Raw genomic sequence first — 19,644 nt, forward strand, 5'->3', positions numbered from 1 at the left:
AAAAAAAAGAAGTAATTCTGAGACCATGTTTCATTCAGCAGATATTTTTTAACTTCCTCTACTTACACATTTTTTTCTAGACCTCCCACACTTTTTAAGGCATATTCCAGACAAGAATATCCAGGTGGTGGCATTTCCAAGAAAAGTGATATAAATAGAAAAAAATATTCTTTAAATTTATTTTCATGCTGTTTTAATGAGGAACAAAAAAAAAAAAAGAGGGAAAGCATTCTTCCTCTCCTCGTAGGCAGGGCAGATGAGAAAATAGAGAAGCAGTAAGAAGTGGATACTTTCTACTGTTAGGGAAGATAGATCAGTTATTGAGACAAATGGATTTTCCTGTGTTCTGCAAAGGGAAACCTCTTCATTCTTTTGAAAGTTTTCAACTTTTTAGTTTGATTTTTTTGGTGCAGGCCAAAGGATTTATTAAAAAAAAAAACATTTTCTTCCTCTTTAATTAAAAAAAAAAGTATTCAGTAGCAACTGTCTGAGGAAGAGGAGAAAAAAGGAAAGAAAACAAGAAAAGCCACAAAGCCCCAGCTGCACTTAGTTCCTGTTCGCTCAGTGCAGCTCGTGACGTAGGCTTGTTGTATTTTGAATTCACGTGTTAGAAATGTTCATTCAGAGAGGAAACCGGCTTTAGCATAATCTGCAGAAGAAAACAGCATTCACAGAACTGTTATTTAAAATGGTGCACAGAAATCTGTATTTCTTATTTAAATGAACTTCACCTTAGCTAGAACTAGCTAGAACAGAGGGGATCAATAGATGTATTTTATGGTAGGTAACTTCTGATTTTAAATTTGAACAAAGTTTCATAAACAATTATTGGAACCTGAGAAGGAGTCAAACATCAAAACCTGAGTAGTTGTGAGTTTGGTGTCTCACTGCTCAAAACGGGAGCTGGAAGGAGGAAACTTGCTTTGCCTTAGCCTTGCTTTGAAGTCCCTAAACTGGGATTCCAGTGATCTTGTTTACCTCCAACCACACCTCTGGGGTGAGACTTAAGCAGCTCTAGTTGTAACATTGACATTAAAATTTAGATCCCTGAGGCTAACGTTGGGGAGGAAAAATTTTTCATCAATCCTTCTGATTCTTTGGCTGGTAAATTGATATAAGGCAAATTAACAGGATAAAACTAAATTTAATTATGTATATACAGAAGCCCCATAAGAACATGAGACCCAAGGAAAATTTGGGTAATTGAGGTTTATATGGCATGCTGAGGTAATGGGATAGGGGACTGGGGCTTCAAAGGGGAGGAGGGTAATTCACAGGACAATAAGAAGAGCAGATATTTGGTATTAGATGTTTGTCCTTCCATAGAGATAAGGTCATTCAGATAAGAAGTTACCGCTGGTAATAGCTTTCTTTTTGGGCCAGGCCACCTATCTAAATTCATATAGGCAGTTAAGGAAGAGGAAAAGGTTTTTTTGGGTCTTTTGATCTTATTTACTTATTTGAAAGAGAGAGAGAGAGAGAGAGATCGCACAGGCAGGGGGAAGGGCAGATGAAGAGGGAGAAGCAGTCTCCCTGCTGAGCAGGGAGCCCAATGCCGGGCTCAATCCCAGGACCCTGAGACCATGACCTGAGCCAAAGGCAGATGCTTAACTGACTGAGCCACTCAGGCACCCCAAGTCTGCTGGGTCTTGACTGCCTTCAGCTCAAAATAATCCACATGCCAAAGTGGCCTATTCTGGAGTCAGTATTTGCTGTTCCTCAGTCATACCTTTGAAACTTCCCCCAAGAAGTTTCAGTCCATAATCTGAGTTGGTAGATTGCTTCATCTGATTGAACAAGTCTCTTAGTCCTGAGAATAGGTCAGTTCAGTTAAACGGGGTGTCTCATTTCAGGAGGTGGTGATGCAGATGTGTTTCCAAAGTGAGACCTATGGTGCAAGCAATCAGGTATTTAATAAGAGGCATTTCTATGGAAACAAAAACACAGTGGTTAATGATTGGTGCAGACTTGAATCCTGGTTTCTGAGTTCTGAAGGGAAGTCAGTTGAGAAGATGTTTCGCTGTCTGGCTTGAAGCATCTCAGATGGAGTGGAGGCCGGCATTGGCAGTCTGACAGATTTTCCTGGTTTGCAGTTTGCATGTCTCTGGTGATCTTTCTGAGTGGCTACACAGCAAGTCATGAAGACTGTCCATGCATGAGTTATTGTGGCGATTTCTCTTAAGTTTATATCAAGTTGTTCACATTTATTTTTGTTGGGATTTGGGGGAAAGGGCAGCTTTTGTTCTTAGCAATTCCAAGCTAAAAAGGTGGGAGAAAATTGGATATGTTAGTGTGGAGAGTTGTCGTCAGCTATGAGGTAACTGGAAGGATTCAGGATCTAGTACAAAACCTCAAAGACAATGAACAGCACTAGAATCTAATATCCAAAAGTGTATAGAAGAGTGATGAAGGATAGTTGGAAGGCAGACAGGCAGGGACAAGACCTCGCCCTAAGAGGAAACCTCCCTAAAAGGATTTTACACCACCCTGGAAGGAGCCCTCCACCCTTTCCCAAACGATAGATAGATGACAAAAACCTGATTGGGTGAAAGGCTTAGGGAGGGTTAATCAGATTAAAACAGCCCGCCAACAAACCCATAAAAAACCCTAGATTGAGAAACTCTGGTGGAAACCCTCTCAGGCCCCTCCCTCCTTGGGAGCTTTGTACTATTACTTCGTTATTGCTCAATAAACCTTGCTTTGCTGTCCACCACTCCGTCTGGTCTACCTCTTCATTCTTAGAAGCAGCGTGACCAAGAACTGTGGGCACTGATAGAGGAAAAATATCCTGTAACAACAGTTTCTACTGAAACAATTTGTTCTCTCAACTCATCCTCATTTCTATCAAAGATAGCCAACTTAAGACTAATGTGTTTGCAAATTAAGTCTAGTTTCAAGAAACTTGACATGATTATTTATATAAGTGCAGTGAGAACAGTGATTGACCATATAGGCTTTGTTAAATCTGCTTGGATGGAATTTTTCATAATAAACCTTAGACTGAACTTTTAAAAGCCTCCTGAGGCTAAGAAGCCATGCCAAGGACTCACCATCAGACCTTGCCTTCGATGTCTATAAATTTAGGTGAATTCCTTTCTTCTTGAAGTGCCCCAAATATCTTGAGGTTTCTGTCAGGAAGTGACCTTCCTTACCTGATAAGGCTGCTAGGAACCTTGTAAGCAAGGTACCAGGCCATTTTTTCCAAGGGGCTTTATTGGCTCCATGAAGTCCTCTTTAGTTCCTTAATGCTATCTGGTCATATCTGAGTATATGGGTACGTCTCTCAAATATGACATTTCAGTTACAGCCTCGGTGATATAACCAATGTTTCCAATTCTGTCCTGTTACAAGAAGAATAGATTCTTACTGAAGTTATGTAAATAACTATATTGCCATGAAAATAAGAAGACTCACTAGGTTTCCAAATTTCGAGGGATCAGATCAGGTTAGTTGTTCCATCTTTGTTCACAAGGTATATCTTACCAAATTGTTGATAGCTTAAGTGAAAAAAGAGAAGATTTCCTTAAATCTGGAAAAGCAAAAAAGAACTGGCAATGTTTCAAACAAAAGTCATAATAATTATAAGTCATCCTCGTCCGTTTATTCCATCCCATGTTATTAACACTTGTTCTGCTTGAATCCAGTCTTCCACCTGTTCTGAAAATTCTTATCCAGCCAAGTTTCATAATCTTAAAATTACCAGAAACCTGCCCTTGTCAAAAGGGCTTTCCTTGAATCTCCTTGAAGGTAAAGTACTTTTGCAGGAACACTTTTGCAAAGTACCAGTGTAAAGCCGGTAACTGTCCGTAAATGACTAAAAGACTTTGAATGCCCATTGTTAAAGATCTGATGAGTTCATTGTAATGGAATTGACAACAAAATTCGGTTATTTCTGTGACATACAACATTTTAAGGTAATAATTAGAATTCTGACTGATAACATTATACCAAGACATACCAGATTTTTAGCGTTTTATACAATTTCTAATATACTTACATTAATAACATTTATCCACATAATATGACCTAAAAATGTTTATCATCACTTCCCAGGTAGCTTAACATACCAAATAAGTCTAAGTAGTGTAATATCTCTCTTTTTATAAGGAGAGAGAACAAATATTTTAATGTTTCAGGAACCATCTGGAAATTCTCAAATTTAATTCAAGGTCAAGAAAGACTTTATTTAGAATTTGATTTTGGGAAGTTTGTCAAAAAATATTAAAGGAGTTAGATACTTCATAAATAGAATCACAGCTCATTATGAAATGATACTTAATTATCTATTTAAATGAAAGTGACAAGATTTTAAGGGCGAATACCAGAGATTACACAGTTATGAACAAAACCAATAAAAGACCTGATAAACCATAGAAAATTATTTTGATAAAACACAGACTTTTTGCTTTCTAGGCAGATTACTTAAAAGGTAAAGAAATTTTCACAATATGTTATCAAAACAGACCAAAAGTCCAAGAAAATGTTCTTTTTTAAGAGAAAGAAAGCTAATTCTAATTTTATACCAGCTTACTTTTGACCTTGAAATGTATTTAACTTAAATTTATTCTAAACTTAGCCAACTTGATCACACATTAAAATTCCTTTCCAAAGATTCCTTCCCCACAAACCTTCTACAAGTTTCTTTATCTTCAACAAAAATACATCTCCATTCTTCATAACTTCTTTTACTAATAACACACGTGCTACTTTCCTAGCATGGGAGATTTTTCCTTTATTATTTCTAGTAACTTTACACATATTAATTAGAATTCTTAACACTTAGAAATCATAATTTCTAATGAAAACTAAGAATTAAGCAATTGTGAACTGTTACACCAGCATTCTTTAGATTGGCAAATTTATTAATACATTTCAGAATTTCTAAAGACATATGATTTCTCATAGTACAAATGTTTTCTTTAACGTAGCACAAAAGCATGTTTACCAATAGACCAAAATAGTTTTTAGTTCCTCTGTAAAAGGAAGCCAAAAAATGGATAAACCTATGTTTAGCAATTGTTTCAGTATTTTATCTTATTTGGAAATGATCTAAATATTTAAATGACTATCCATCATTTAACTTAGCAATAGTTTAAGGTTCCAGATTACCATAAGAATTGGGGAAACTCTTAAAAAAGTTTACCTAAAAACTCTCATCACACTTACATTCATTTAATTATCTGGTCTTAACAATCATACTCATACTCAGAAGACTTTGTTACAGGATTTCTTTTCCTTTAGTGCCCATGGTTCTTGGTCACGCCCCTTGGAAGAATGAAGAGGTAGACCAGACCAAGAGTAGTGGGCAGCAAAGCAAAGTTTATTGAGGGATAGTACAAAGCTCCCAAAGAGAGAGGGGACACAAGAGGGTTGCCACCAGTGTTTCTAAGTCTAAAACAGCTGGCTGCTGTTTTAATATGATTAACCCTCCCTGTGAGCTTGTCACCCAGTCAGGTTTTTGTCATCTATCTATGGTGGGAAAGGGAGGAGACTCCTTCCAGGGTGGTGTAAAATCCTTTTAAGGGTGGTTTCCTCTTGGGGGAGGGGGGCTTGTCCCAGCCTGCTTTTCTTCCAATTATCCTTCATTAGTTTTATGAGCTCTTAAAGCAGTTAGACATCATCTTAAATTATTTTCCTTGCTGACAAATTTTGCAACATAGATAGCATGAGCTTATACGACTAATAACCCCAGTAGAATAACAGTATACTTAATGCTAATAACTCTAAAGACTTGTCTCTATCAATTAAACCAACAAATTTAAACTTGTTTCAACACCAAATATTTTCCTAAGTCACATGATCCTGAAAAGCATTTAGGTTAGTTTCTATTATATTTTTTGAGAATTTTTATGAATAATAAATTTAAATAAGTGTTTGTTTAAGACAATAAAAAAGAGCTATTTTAAAAATTAAGTTTGGCAATTCACCCAGAGGTAGGAAAATATCACACATCTACAACATACATATATAGACATGCATAATCATACAGACAGACATAGAGGCCTTACAGTTACCAGTATTCGTGAAGATTTTTCATTTGCCCAATTTCCAAATATGTCTCTCCATATTTTTTTTTCCTGATAAGAAGGCTCTTCCTAAAGTTTGCATTTGAAAAAATGGCTCCTGGGTCTAGAGAAGATGAGGGTAGAAAAATCTCTATCACACAGGGATTATCATATTTCCCTGTACCCACTTTTTAATTTGGTCTTTTCATAGGTACCAGGGAGGCAATCATTTAGAATGACAGCTCTCTAAAAATTATTTCAAATATAACCACTGCAAAAAGACCCATCCTCTGGCCATGGATGAGCAGGATCTTATTAATCTCAATAGCGACTCAAACCCATAAGCCTTTCCATGGCTTAACCAAAGGTGCAAGGAACATCTTCGAAGGAGCATGCAAAAGCTGCAGCCCTCACAACATCCAGAAAGTTCACGCCCAAAGATAGTCTAAGAACGTAAAAGCCCCTTGTTGTTACAGGTGGTAAGAATGGTGTAATGAAAATGGTATCTCTGGTTTCCCACGAGACCATGACACTTCCACTCACAGACCCACTAATCTGTGACATCGGGCAGATACTAACGGGAATGGGATTTTTCCAGCACTAACTAAGCAAGAGAGGTGAGACAACAAAAGCCCCTAATAGATCAGGACCCCTTATGATATCTCTCCTGAGAGCTGGCTCAGTCAGACACAGAGAGTGCTGCTTGGGATTTTTCTCTCTTGGAACCCCAGTCTGCTAGACTGGCCACCGAGATGCACTCTGGTATGTGCACCTTCTGGCTGGGAGACCAGAAAGGATGTGCTCACTGGTCACAAGACCAAGCTCTCAAGACACAGAACAAGACAAAAGAAAAACCTCATCCAGTTTCTCTCTTACATGCACATTACTATCTTTAGTTAAGGCTTGGTTCTCTTAGAGCCAAACTAATACCTAAGAGGGACGGGCTGCTGAGTTGGGGATTGGATGGTGTGTCATAGTGCACTTCATCGCACGAAACTATTTTTGAGTTTGGCAGGTGACCTACTGTCAATCTAACCCACTCTGTGATCAACTTACCCTAGCCTGGGAGTCTTGAGTTAGGTGGCGATGCTCCAAAGCTCTGATGTGTTGAGCCCACACCCAGCAATTTTGCAGCTTTGGCTTTCAAGTGATCCATCAGCAACAGCCCTAACCTCACATGCATGTTAACCCACAACAAAGTTTGTCTAAACAGATGCCAGTCTGGTGAGATTCACAACCTCACCAGTCTGTGAGGCTGAATCGAACAGCAGGCTTAATAGGACCTATGCCTGCCTCTGCCCTATGGTTTCCCTCCTTAAGACAAACAACACAATGGGCAGAGACAAATGAAAACAGTGACCATCCCTGGAAGGAAAAGGATCAATAAATATCAACAGTACTCATAATAACAAGTCTTTTCAGAGTCACTATATCCACGAAACTAGCTCCACAAACGTTTCTGCCAATTTTAAAATCAGAAAAAGAAATAAAAAGGACTTTCACCACTCTCACTTCCACCAGACTCTGTAGGCAGAGACCCAAGACACTGACATGGTAAGAAATCTTACCTTCTACCCACACTTGTCAAAGTTCCCAGGATCTCTCTACTGCAGCAGCCCCAGAGTGAGCAGTGTCTGGCCAGTGAAGTGTCTTTCAAACTATGCCAACTGTTGGAAAGGAAAGCTTTTTTCCTTATGCCTTCTCAGTTCTTTGGTTGGTAATAGATGTAAGACAGATTAACAGGAGAAAAACAAATTTTATTATGTACGTATTGGGAGGGGCATAAGAACATGAGACCAAAGGACAATTTGGGCAATGAAGGCTTATATGCCATCCTGAGCTAAAGAATGGGATGGAGACCCGAGGCTCCAAAGGGAAAGAGGATAACTCACAGAACAGTAACAAGAGCAGGTGGTTGATAATTAGATGCTTGCTCTGCTATACAGGCAGGTCACTCAGATAAAAAGTTTATCTCTAGTAATATCTTGCTTTCTGGTCCAAGCCCCTATTCAAATTATTTTAAGTAGTTACAGGAGAGGAAAAAGTTTTTCTTGAGTCTTCTGGGCCTTGATTGCCTTCAGCCCAAAATAACCCACATGCCAAAATGGCAATATTTTGGGGTCACATACTCTGCTCCCCTTACTATCAAGTTCTTTACTCAACCTGCCTTCACTAAGCCTTCCCTGACCTGCTTGTGCTTTTCCTTGTTAGGGTCTGCACAACTCTCCTTGGACTAAAGCTCCTTTGAAGTCTGAGACTTTATATCTCCACCTAAGATCTAATTTAGTGCATAAAGGATAATTCATTTATTAAAGGCACTCATGCCATTCTTTTAATCTAGAAGCTTACATTTCAGAGATATGAAAATGATTTCTAGATGCCATAATTTCATGACATTAGACCACTGTATGTCAAATACTACTGCTCTGTTCATAATATTTGGACAGTTCCATAGCAACACATAAAATATGACCTGCAGAGGTCTGCATTCCTCCAGCCATGTATCAAGAATTGGCGGAATTCTTGAGAAGAGAAATCATATTACAGAGCACTACATCTGAAATGCTCCCTTTATGGTAGCAATTGCAGAAATGTGGAGCAGAAACATACCCTAGGATTTTATAACTCAGGACTCACTACAGTTTCTAGCAGTGTGCCCATTGCATTTGTACTTCTCTGGCTCTATTTGCAAGGCATCAAGAAATCTTCTTTAATTCTGAAAAGAGCTGATAAAATTTGACTGCTTTATAATTTATTTTTTTCCCCAGGGTAGAAAAATAGATTATCATCTTTTTTATCATCTAAAATGTTTTGTGGGGGCACCTGGGTGGCTCAGTTGGTTAAGCGTCTGCCTTTGGCTCAGGTCACGATTTCAGGGTCCTGGGATCAAGCCCCACTTCGGGCTCCTTCTCAGCTGGAGCCTGATGCTTCCTCTCCCTCTGCCTGTCGCTCCCTCTGCTTGTGCTCTCTCCCTGTCAAAGAAATAAATAAAATCTTTAAGACAGAAATAAAAATAAAAATAGATAAAACATTTTGTGTATGGGGAACCTGGGTGGGTCAGTGGGTTAAGTGTCTGACTCTCAGCTTCATCTCAGATCAGATCTCACGGTCCTGATACTGAGCCCCAAGTTGGGCTCTGTGCTCAGCACAGAGTCTGCTTAGGATTCTTTCTCCCTCTTCCTCTCCGATCAAATGTGATGACTATATAAAATGTTGTATTTTTCAACAATTGTAAATTCCCAAATCTGTCTTTTTTCCATTGGATATTCTTTGCTGGTTTGTCAAAGATTAGTTGACCATAGAGTAGAGGGTCCTTTTCTGGGTTCTCTCTTCTCTCCCATTGATCTATGTGTCTGTTTCTGTGCCAGTACCATACTGTCTTGATGATTACAGCTTTGTAATACAGCTTAAAGTCTGGAATTGTGATGCCTCCAGCTTTGGTTTTCCTTTTCAACTTTACTGGTCTTTTCAGATTCCATACATATTTTAGGATTGTTTGTTTCAGCTTTATGAAAGATGCTGGTGGTATTTTGATAGGGATTGCATTGAATGTGTAGATTGCTCTGTGTAGCATAGACATTTTAACAATATTTGTTCTTTCAATCCATAAGCATGGAACCTTTCTCCATTTCTTCTGTCTTCCTCAATTTCTCTCATAAATGTTCTATAAGATAGGTAGGAAAAACCTAACCAAAACCATAGAAGTCACTTGTCTCTATCTACATTTCCTTCAAAGTACCTTCATATATATTTGTTACTCTCTATGTGTATGGCATTACTAATGCCCAGATCATGTCTCCTCATAAGGGTTACCATAATGGTCAACTACTTTACCTCTTTTAAAATGTTTCCCGTACGGGGCACCTGGGTGGCTCAGTCAGTTAAGCATCTGCCTTCAGCTCAGGTCATGATCCCAGGGTCCTGGGATTGAGCCCTGCCTTGGGCTCCCTGCTCAGCGGGGAGTCTGCTTCTCCCTCTCCCTCTGCCTGCCACTCTGCCTACTTGTGCTCTCTCTCTGTCAAATAAATAAAATCTTTTTAAAAAAATAAAATGTTTCCTGTAACACTTTATGGAATACATGACATTGTATATAGTCATCACATTTGATCCTCAAAATAACCTTAGTGATAGGGAAGGCAAACCTTATCCCAGCTCTGCAAATAAGGAAATAGACTCAGAAAAGTACATTACTTTCTCAAGGTCATGAAACTAGTCATTGCAGAGCTGAAATACCAGTTCCCCAAATGTAATTTTACCTTCTTAAGGCCAAATAACAATAACACCACAATAAAACCCACTAGAAATTTCAACATGTCTTATAGCCATGTAGCAATTTAGAACTGGAAATGGCCTTACAGATTATGAAATTTCACCACCCTCACTTTATACATTGTGTGCTATGTCCAACATTACCGAACTGATTATAGACGTGACAAGTATTTGAATCTACGGACTTCCAGATGCAGCATTTTCTGCTATATTTTTCTTTCTTACTCCCTTAAATGCACTTTGGCATTTTTAGATTTCCATAATGTGTGCCAGTAACATGTCCAACATGCATTTCTGCCAGTCTCAAAGATGTGCCTCTGCTAAAGACAGGCCCTATTTCCTGCTCTCCAGTCGTTGGACCACACTAATATTATCTCTGGAGAGCAGTTCACGTTACTGGCCAAATCTGGAGAAATGTCCCTGCGGTCCTTCCAAATTCAAGTCTTAACCAAATTCCACCCCTTCCACAAAGCCCTTCCTGCCTTCCCTGGGCCTCAAGAAACCTCTCCTCTCTAGAAGCTCATAGTACTTGCAGTGTTCACCACACAATTTCTGCTACACCTTTGAGGGCAGTGTTTGACCTGTCTTCTGTCTCTGCATATCCTCACAGTCCCATCCCAATCCCATAGCTGCCTTCCCCCACTAGCCAGTGTTCCCCCCACTGAGGAAGGTTGCTATCTGAAAAGCTTTTCCCTAGAAGTTCTCCTTCTACCCCCATATATTAATCCATCTAGAAAATTCCTACTCAGTCTTTACTTCTCAGTTAAAATACTGCTTCCATCATGAAGTTTCTGTTGATGTCTCCAAGTGACTTAGGAGAGCCCTCATCTGGGGTCCTGGAGCATTCTGCACATTGTGCCTTCAGATAAATTGTCTGATTATATAGCTAACGTCTACATGTCCATTTCCTCACTAAAGATTCGTCATCATAGACATAATCATCTGCTTTTCTTCTGTACCGAGTATGCAGACAGCACAAAATTGGCACTTAATATTTGTTAAATGAATCAGAAAATTAAATGTGTATACCCATAATAATGAAGACATTCTGTGTTCTTTTAAGCTTAAGAAGTAAATACAGAGATAGAAGCTTAGAGGGGAAATATTTATTCATCAGGGAAGCAGGTCTTGGGTATCATAGGCCCAGACCTAATTCCTACACCAACTATAAAGCAAGGTTGGAAAAAGGCCAAGAAGCATTTTGTCCAAATATTGTTGTGCTTTTGGGAGTTGTGGCCTCATGCTTAGATACCTCTAAGCATGAGGTCTTGTCTCCGGCTATTCTTTTCTAGAGTTAGAGCCACTACCCTTACATCAGGACTATATTAAACAACTCATCAGACTTCCTTAAATCTATACTTTTCTGATTTATTCTTCCTTCTAAAAGGACCCCCCCCCACACACACAATGGACAACTTTGTAATCATCTTTCCATAGGCAACATTAGGATCATTTTTGTAACATCTCTGCTTCCATCTAGAGATAACCTCTCTTACATTTCCAGCAGCCCCTCCACAGTTCTACTCCAGCACTTACCTGTGGGACAGTAACTCCTCATTTAACTCCCTGCCAGACTGTGAAGCACATAAAAGCATGAAATTCACCTGTTATGTGTAATTTTCATAGCTCAGCAATGTTTATCACTTTTGGTGGAGGAAGTACAGACTCATGCATTTAAAAGATGGGGGTGGGAAGAAAAAAGGGGGAAAAATGAAAAGAAACAAAGACACTTTTGTAGCTAGTGTTCTGGATTCAAATTAGTTTCTGTTGATAGAAGGTTTAGAACAGCAAAGTCAAAGCTATCTTTTTATTTTTGCTTACAAACAATGTTGTGGAAACATGAGGTGTTCCTGCAGCTAACTTCCAGCATCCTCTCTGCAGCTTCTTGGATGTCAAGAGTTAATGCCGAGCTTCTAGCTTTAGGAATCCACTTTCTTATGTCCTTAGTGTTGCAAGGCAGACACGCTGGCTGCAGTGACAGCTTCTTCGTTTCAGCATTCCGACACCTGCATTACAGTGTCAGGAATTACTCTTGAACTTACAGCCCTAGTAAAGACCTCAGAGTGGCTTCCTAGTGGGGTCAATCTGAGGTCAGTCCTGGAGGCCCAGCCTAGCATCTTTTCTTTTATCATTTCCAATATTTGTGTAAGCACATAATTTCCTGTATTAAAACCCTCTTGCTTAAAATACCTACAGTGGTAGTCTCTGTTTTCTAGAGTTCATCCTGTCAGATAACAGTAAGAGGGAATAAAAGAGGGGGGGAGTGGAGTGGAAGGGGAGAGAGACAGAAAAAGAGAGGGAGGCAGGGGAGAGAGCGAGAGGGAGAGAGAGAGAGATGAAGGTGTTCTTCTCTGGAAAAGCTCAGGGCCGTCAAAAGAATTTACTACTTGTTCTAGACAACACCTGATGATAGGCCTCTGACCTCCCTTTCTTAGAACATTCACTAGAAAAGGGCTCACAACTATGAATCCTTCCTCTGTCCTTTTGTATTTTCTACAACTCAGGAGTAACTTTCTCAAGGACCTGAAAGCCATTTCTTGAAATGTAATCATCAGGAAGGACAGGGCTTCTACCTCCTACTTTCTCTGGGAAGACAGAATCCTAACTTCCATAATTGTAGCTGGCAGTCACAGCTGGCTAATTTACACTGACCAACCCACTGACCACTCCCCTGGCTCTACCTGAACCCCTATAGCTCCTCCTCCCTACCCCCCGGTTCTCCCTTTGAAATGCCACAGAACTTCTGTGCAAATGTAAACAGAGCTAAGCTCTTTCCCCTACTATCGGTAGTTATTGCAAAAAGTATTTTTGTCACCGCTCTAATTAATGTCTTTATCTTTGACAAGAGAAAGACAACATCTTTTCGTTTTTCTTCTCCTCTTGTTAAAGCCTCTTGCTAGCCAATTAAATCATAAGAATATAATTTGCTTTTTCTATAAAAACTTCATAATGGTTTATTTTAAATTATAAAGATTGTGAAATGTCATAATTTGCTATGGATGTTATGAAAGCACATTTTCTTTTTATTTTTTTAAGATTTATTTATTTACTTATTTCAGACAGAGCGAGTGTAGTGGGAAGGGGCAGAGGGAGAGAGAGAAAGAGAATCTCAAGCAGACTCCCTGCTCAGCATGAAGCCGAAAGCAAGGGGACACTCAACCAAGTGAGTCACCTAGGTGCCCCTCTGTATCTTTTAGCAAGGGAGTTATTTTCCAGAATTCCAGGTGAATTATAGAGATTCTCCCTAGAATATGTTTTTTTCTGTGATTTTGCCTAAAGCCTGATGAAGTAGGGTAAGTACCACTCATCATTATGAACCAATCCCATAAATGTTAGAAATTTCTAGTGTATTTCTAGTTTCAGGCTAAACACTAATGAACAGTGTTCCTTGAAATTTCATTTGTACAACTAGGATTTAGTGCAGGAACTATAAACCACAAAATAAACTAACATGAATAGGGTCATTTGTACCAGTTGGTGACAAAAAGAAATTCCCGCTGGTGGTTTGCAAGGAAAATTTCCTGGAGTAGAGACAGATTCTAAAAGATCTTCTCTTTCTTTGGCCTTTTATTAAACAGACATATTTCAGAGGAGCTTGAATTCTTTGAAACACATTTATAATACACAACTTGTTGCTATCCTCCTTTCATGTTAACTGTTAGCAGTTTTACATTTGCAGGAAATGAGTAATTAGTCAGACATGCAGAGTCCTATTATTTGGCTTCTCTTCTCTTGAGGGGATGAAGACAGTTGTTTAAGAGGGAGTTGTCGATGCTTCACTTTTGGGCTCTACTTGTAAATGTTCTGACCTGGAAGACAGACACTGCTGACAGATGCGGTTCTGGGTTGAGCTTTAAGAATGTTTGAGAAATTCCCCTGTTGACTAAGAATCAATTCACTGTAGACCCAGAGAATTATCCTCTGGACATCCCCTTTGAACCCTTTCTTTTCTTTTCTTTTCTTTTTTTTTTTTTCCTTCAAAGGGGTTTATGCAAGGAACTGTGATTCATCAAATATTCTTTCCTAAAAAAAAAAACACCTCCATGGACAACTTGAAAATTCCCAGTAGCAATGATCTTATTACCATTTTTCTCATTTTTCCTAGTCATTTCTAATGAGGAACCCATGAAAAATGAGAACAACCCATGAGCTGAGAATCAGTAAGTTTCATTTCATCCCCACCTCATTAGCTCCTGGTGAAGCCTAAAAAATTCCTCCATTTCTAAAAGAAACTTTCTTTCACTTCTAACTTCATAAAAATAGCACAAAGATGAAAAAAGATCTGTACCAAACTATGAGAAGTCTTTGGGAGAGATTAATATTTATGGCTACAATATTAGGATTATAATGGAATTTATTAGAAATGATAATATTAAGACATTTAATAATTTATAGTTTTTATAGTAAGGAAAGGAAGGTAGACTTCTGGAACTTTAATTATTATTCCCTAGGGTGATGTAAATATTTCTTTTATTTCTATAAGAACTCAAGTTAGTGTCAACAAAACAACAGAGCTGGACAGTAGCTAAGACAGTAAAAATAAATTTTATTCAGGAGTATTAAAAAGGGGAAAAAGAGATTTCAGTGTAGAATTGGGCTCAACTCTGAATACTGCTTGAGCACTTGGGAATTTATAACCAAGGAGCAGAGTGGGGGTTAGTGGATGAAAAATTACTAATTACAAGGTACAAAGAGTTGGGGGGAAGGGATTCTGGTCAAACTAATCTAACAGGATTCTTGCAAAAGATAGGCCAGGGTGATCAGACATCACTGGGGAACTGAGGGAGGATGAGGACCCTGATTAGATATTGAGAATGATCAGATATGGAGGATGGGAGGGTTTTGCTAAACCATTTTAGCAGGGGTTTTGCTAAAATCGGATTTTTCAAGGAAGTGCACAGATGAGCCTAGGAGAAGATTCAGGAGCCTGACTAAAGTTGGCCAAGCAAAGAATCTTTGTCATTAGAAATTCTGTTACTGAGGAAATTTTCTGTACCAAAAAATGTAGCTAAAATGACAGATGGGATTGTCCCCACTTTTTAGGAATATTTCACTGAGAATGCTATCTCTACTTCACACCATCACTTCCTCTTTTTAAAATAGTGGCAATTGAAGAAAATAGGCATTTACAAAAAATACGATATTATGATAAAAAATACGAGGGTACTGAACATGGGATTGAGCTGAAGCTGATGCAATCTTGAAAACCACACTTGGGGTTTGCATCAAAATCATGACCTGAGATGGTAGCCAAGGCAAAAAATGTGGACATACAGACAGATGGCAGACTGAGGAGGGCCCTGTGTCTGAGGATTGCCTGAAGGGCTCAGAGTTACTGGCTTACTAAGTAAGTACACAAACTACCCTCCAGTCAGCATATAAAATGATTTTAATATTTCAAGGTGGCTTCTGATAAATCTAGTAGTTTATGGTTGCCAGGCTCCGTTTAACTAAGATCACAGAGATTTTCATTAATATCTTACATGCTGATATTCATAATCTCTATGTCCTGTCTTCATGAAACAATTACTCATTTATAAAGTACATGCTGATGCTTTAGTATAATTGTGTCTTCCGTTTTTCATGTGGTCAGTGATAGCACTGCAGTCCCCACCGTAGATGGAAAATGTTGACAAATGTTTTGTGCAAGCTCACTCCTATTACCAATCTTCCTGAGTAACAAAAACAACTGTTTTTCATTAAGTATAAACTTTGGTTTTTTGCTGCTGAATGGGTTTTGTTGCCAAATTAAAAAAAAAACTGAATAGTTGTATGTTTATCCCCATGTGATGAATAAAGAATAAATCACTTTTGCAAAAGTGTTCAGACAACTTTCTGTTCGTTCTGTGGCAGGTGTGTTCAGCTTCTATTTCCTGGTCATGCTTCCTGTATAACTAACTTTCCAGTTCCCATATTTCCCAATGACTTCACCAATGGGAGTTTTTTCTCCCAATTGATAAAGGCTAGAGCAAGGCACAAATGGCTGGTGCAGAAGACACCAGTTAGGAAGAAGTCTTCAAATACTTTTCCTATTGCTGTACAAAACCAGAGGAATGTGGCTGTCTCAAGGTGCAGTGTAGTTCCCATTACTTTTGAAAACGTGTAGGAAAATGAAAGATAAGTTATCATTCATTGATTTTCAGATTTAACCACGTGTTCGATATGAACTCTCTTTGCTGCCATATGATTCACACATTATTAGATAAAATTATGACAGATACTAAAAATATAAATCAAAAGGTCACCAACTCCATCCCATTTTATTTTAATGCAACAATTAATGAGTATTTTGTTAAAAAGTGAAAAATCTGGGGGGCATCTGGGTGGCTCAGTCAGTTAAGCATCTTGGTTTCGGCTCAGGTAATGATCCCAGGGTTGTGAGACTGAGCCCTGTGTTGGGCACCATCTTCAGTGGGGAGTCTGCTTGAAGCTTCTCTCCCTTTGCTCCTTGCCTTGCTCTTGTGCTTGCTGTCTCTCTCTCAAATAAATAAATAAATCTGTTTAAAAAAATGAAAAATCTGGGAAGACAAATGCTAAACTGGAAGGGATAACTGCACATAAACAAATCTGAATCATAAACCAGAGCTATTTAAGTAAACCGATAATGCAGAAAAAAATATCAAAGAATTAATATGGCTTGAAATCACAAATCAAGTAATATAAAAGTGGGCAATTAGTACTCTAATTTTACTTTTTTTTAAATAATACATTTTATTTTTTAGAGCAGTTTTAGGTTTATAGCAACAGGTACAGAGATTTCCCATATACCCCTTGTCCTTACACATGCACAGCCTCCCCCATTATTAGCATCCCTCACCAGAGTGGTACATTTGTTACAATCGATGAGCCTCTATTGACACGTTGTAATCACCCAAAATCCATGGTTGACATTAGGATTCACTCTTGGTGTTGTCCATTCTATAGGTTTGGACAAATTGATAATGACAAATACCCACCATTATAGCATCATACAAAGTAGTTTCACTGCCCTAAAAATCCTCTATGCTTCACTTATTCAAGTCTTCATTCCCACTAACCTCTGGCAGCCACTGATCTTTTTACTGTCTCCATATTTTTGCCTTTTCCAGAATGTCAAATAGTTGGAATCATATAGTATATAGCCTTTTCAGATTGGCTTTCACTTAGCAATATTCATTTAAGTATCCTCTGTGTCTTTTTACGTTTTGATAGCTCAATTCCATGTCTGGGTATACCACAGTTTAGTCCTACTTTTTAAAATATTTTATCTTTTCAAAAAGCACTGAGATATTTCAAATATATAGAAAATATTAAATTACAATAGCCATGTATTTATCATCCCAACCTAACATATGTTAATTTTTTTAAATAATTATAAGAGACAATTTTAAAAGAAAAAGTATTTGGGTGCAAAACATTTATGTTTCTTCATCTCATACGGAATAATTGTACTATGGCTCCTCTATCAGTTAGCTATTGCCATCAAAAAGGCTGTGTAACAAATGATACAAAAACTGAGTGGCTTAAAACTATACTCTTTCTTCATAGACCTGAGGAAAAGCTGAGGATTCAGCAGATCTAGGCTGGGCTCCAGTGTGTATCTCTGCAGATCTCAAATGAACCCATTCATACATATGTGAGTTAGTTGGGGGACAGCTGAGGCAGTCTGGCTTACCTGGATCCTGTTAGCTCTGCTCTGTGTGTCTCCCCTTTGGATTAGCAACTAGCTTAGGCATGTTCTTTAGCAATGTGGAGGCACAAGAAAGCAAAGAGAAATACCCAAGCTTCTTGAGGCCTAGGCTTGGAACTAGCATACCTTCACTTCCACCACATACTTTTGGTCAAAGCAAGACACATGGCCAAATCCAAAATCAAGATGGGGAAAAGTGCAACCCACACATAATCAGAGGACATTATAAGTTAAAAGTCAAAGGAGATGTACATATTTAAGGGTGAAAAATCAGGGCCAAAAATGCAGTCAGTCTCAACTCCCATCCATATCTTTATACTATATCCATAAAGAATGAATTCATTATTTGAGTATTTCTAATATAAAATTTTTTTTTAGGTTTTACTTATTTATTTGAGAGGGAGAGAGTGAGTGAGAGAGAGAGCACAAGCTGGGGAAGGGGCAGAGGACGAGGGAGAAGCAGACTCCCCGCTGAGCTGGAAGCCCAATGTGGGGCTCAATCCCAGGACCCTGAGATCATGACCTGAACCGAAGGCAGACACCTAACCAACTGAGCTACCCAAGTGCCCTGTAATTTTTAAATTTTATATTAAAGTGATATAACATTTTACTTAACCTTGTATAATTTACCTTTTTAACCATTTTGTTTGCAATGATTATCTATACTGATTAGTAACTGTAGATTATTTATTTTTACCACTGAAAAATTTCCATTATGTAAATATATTGTAATTTATTTATGTATTCTTCTATTGATAGACAAGTAAATTGTTTCTAATATCATGTTATTAAAAAATTAATACAATGGAAGTCTTGCATATATCCCTTCATTAAAGTATGAGAACTTCTCTGGAATGTACATAAGAATGTACTTCTTTTACATTCAAGATCAGTGTGTTCCATAAAAATATGTGATCCCCATATGTAATTTAAAATTTTCTAGTTCCCATGTTTAAAAAAGTGAAAAGAAATAATATTAATACCATTGTTTATTTAATTCAAAAATATTTAATAATATATTCCATTTAATACAAAATGTTATCATCTCAAAATATAACTAATATAAAAATCATCAACATTTCTAACTTTTTTGGTACCGATTCTTTGAAATCCAATATGTATTTATACTTATAGCTCAGCTTAGTTACATGCTCAACACCCACATGTGGCTAGTGGCTACTCCATGGCACAGTGAAGCCCTAGATATTACTAAATTATTTGCCCAAGTGTTGGTACTAATATATTATATTTCCAGTTATTGTACATCCTTATCAACAGTTGGTATTATCAAATATTTTTAATTTTTTGCCATCTGAAGGCTAAGCATGAAAAGGATATTATTGGAAAAATGGTGAAATCTGATTTTAAAGTCTGTAGTTTAACTATAGTATTGTGCCAATGTTAATTTCTTAGTTCTTTTTTTTTTTTTAACTAGGCTCCAAGTGGAGCCCAATGTGGGGCTTGAACTCATGACCCTGAGATTAAGACCTGAACTGAGATCAAGAGTCAGATGTTTAACCAACTGAGCAATCCAGGCACCCCACACCTGTTAGTTTTACTAATTGTAAAGTGGTTACATAAAATGTTAAAACTAAGGGAAGTGGGTGAAAATTATACATGAACTCTGTACTAACTTTCCATGTCTTCTATAGGTCTAAAAGTTATATAAAAATAGAAAGTCAAGTCTTTAAAATTATCCTT

At 38.0% G+C, this 19,644-nt stretch overlaps 1 protein-coding gene across 2 annotated transcripts in view; it reads right to left on the reverse strand.

The window, feature by feature from the left end:
* Positions 1–211: 211 nt before the first annotated feature.
* LOC148110635 (uncharacterized) overlaps positions 212–19,644 on the reverse strand; it is a 291,435-nt gene continuing 272,002 nt past the window's right edge. Inside the window, exons 1-3 of one of the 2 annotated variants that reach the window (XR_015721969.1) lie at positions 12,096–12,258; positions 1,730–8,977; positions 212–649 (exon numbers count right to left, since the gene is read on the reverse strand). The gene's annotated coding sequence lies outside the window, so the exon portion shown is untranslated. Of the gene's footprint in view, positions 650–1,729; positions 8,978–12,095; positions 12,259–19,644 lie in introns of those variants that run through there. The other variant, XR_015721968.1, reaches the window with a different exon arrangement.

This window comes from Ursus americanus, chromosome 2 (genome assembly GCF_024610735.1).
Source record: "Ursus americanus isolate L20-20 chromosome 2, mUrsAme1.1.p, whole genome shotgun sequence".
Classification (NCBI taxonomy): domain Eukaryota; kingdom Metazoa; phylum Chordata; class Mammalia; order Carnivora; family Ursidae; genus Ursus; species Ursus americanus.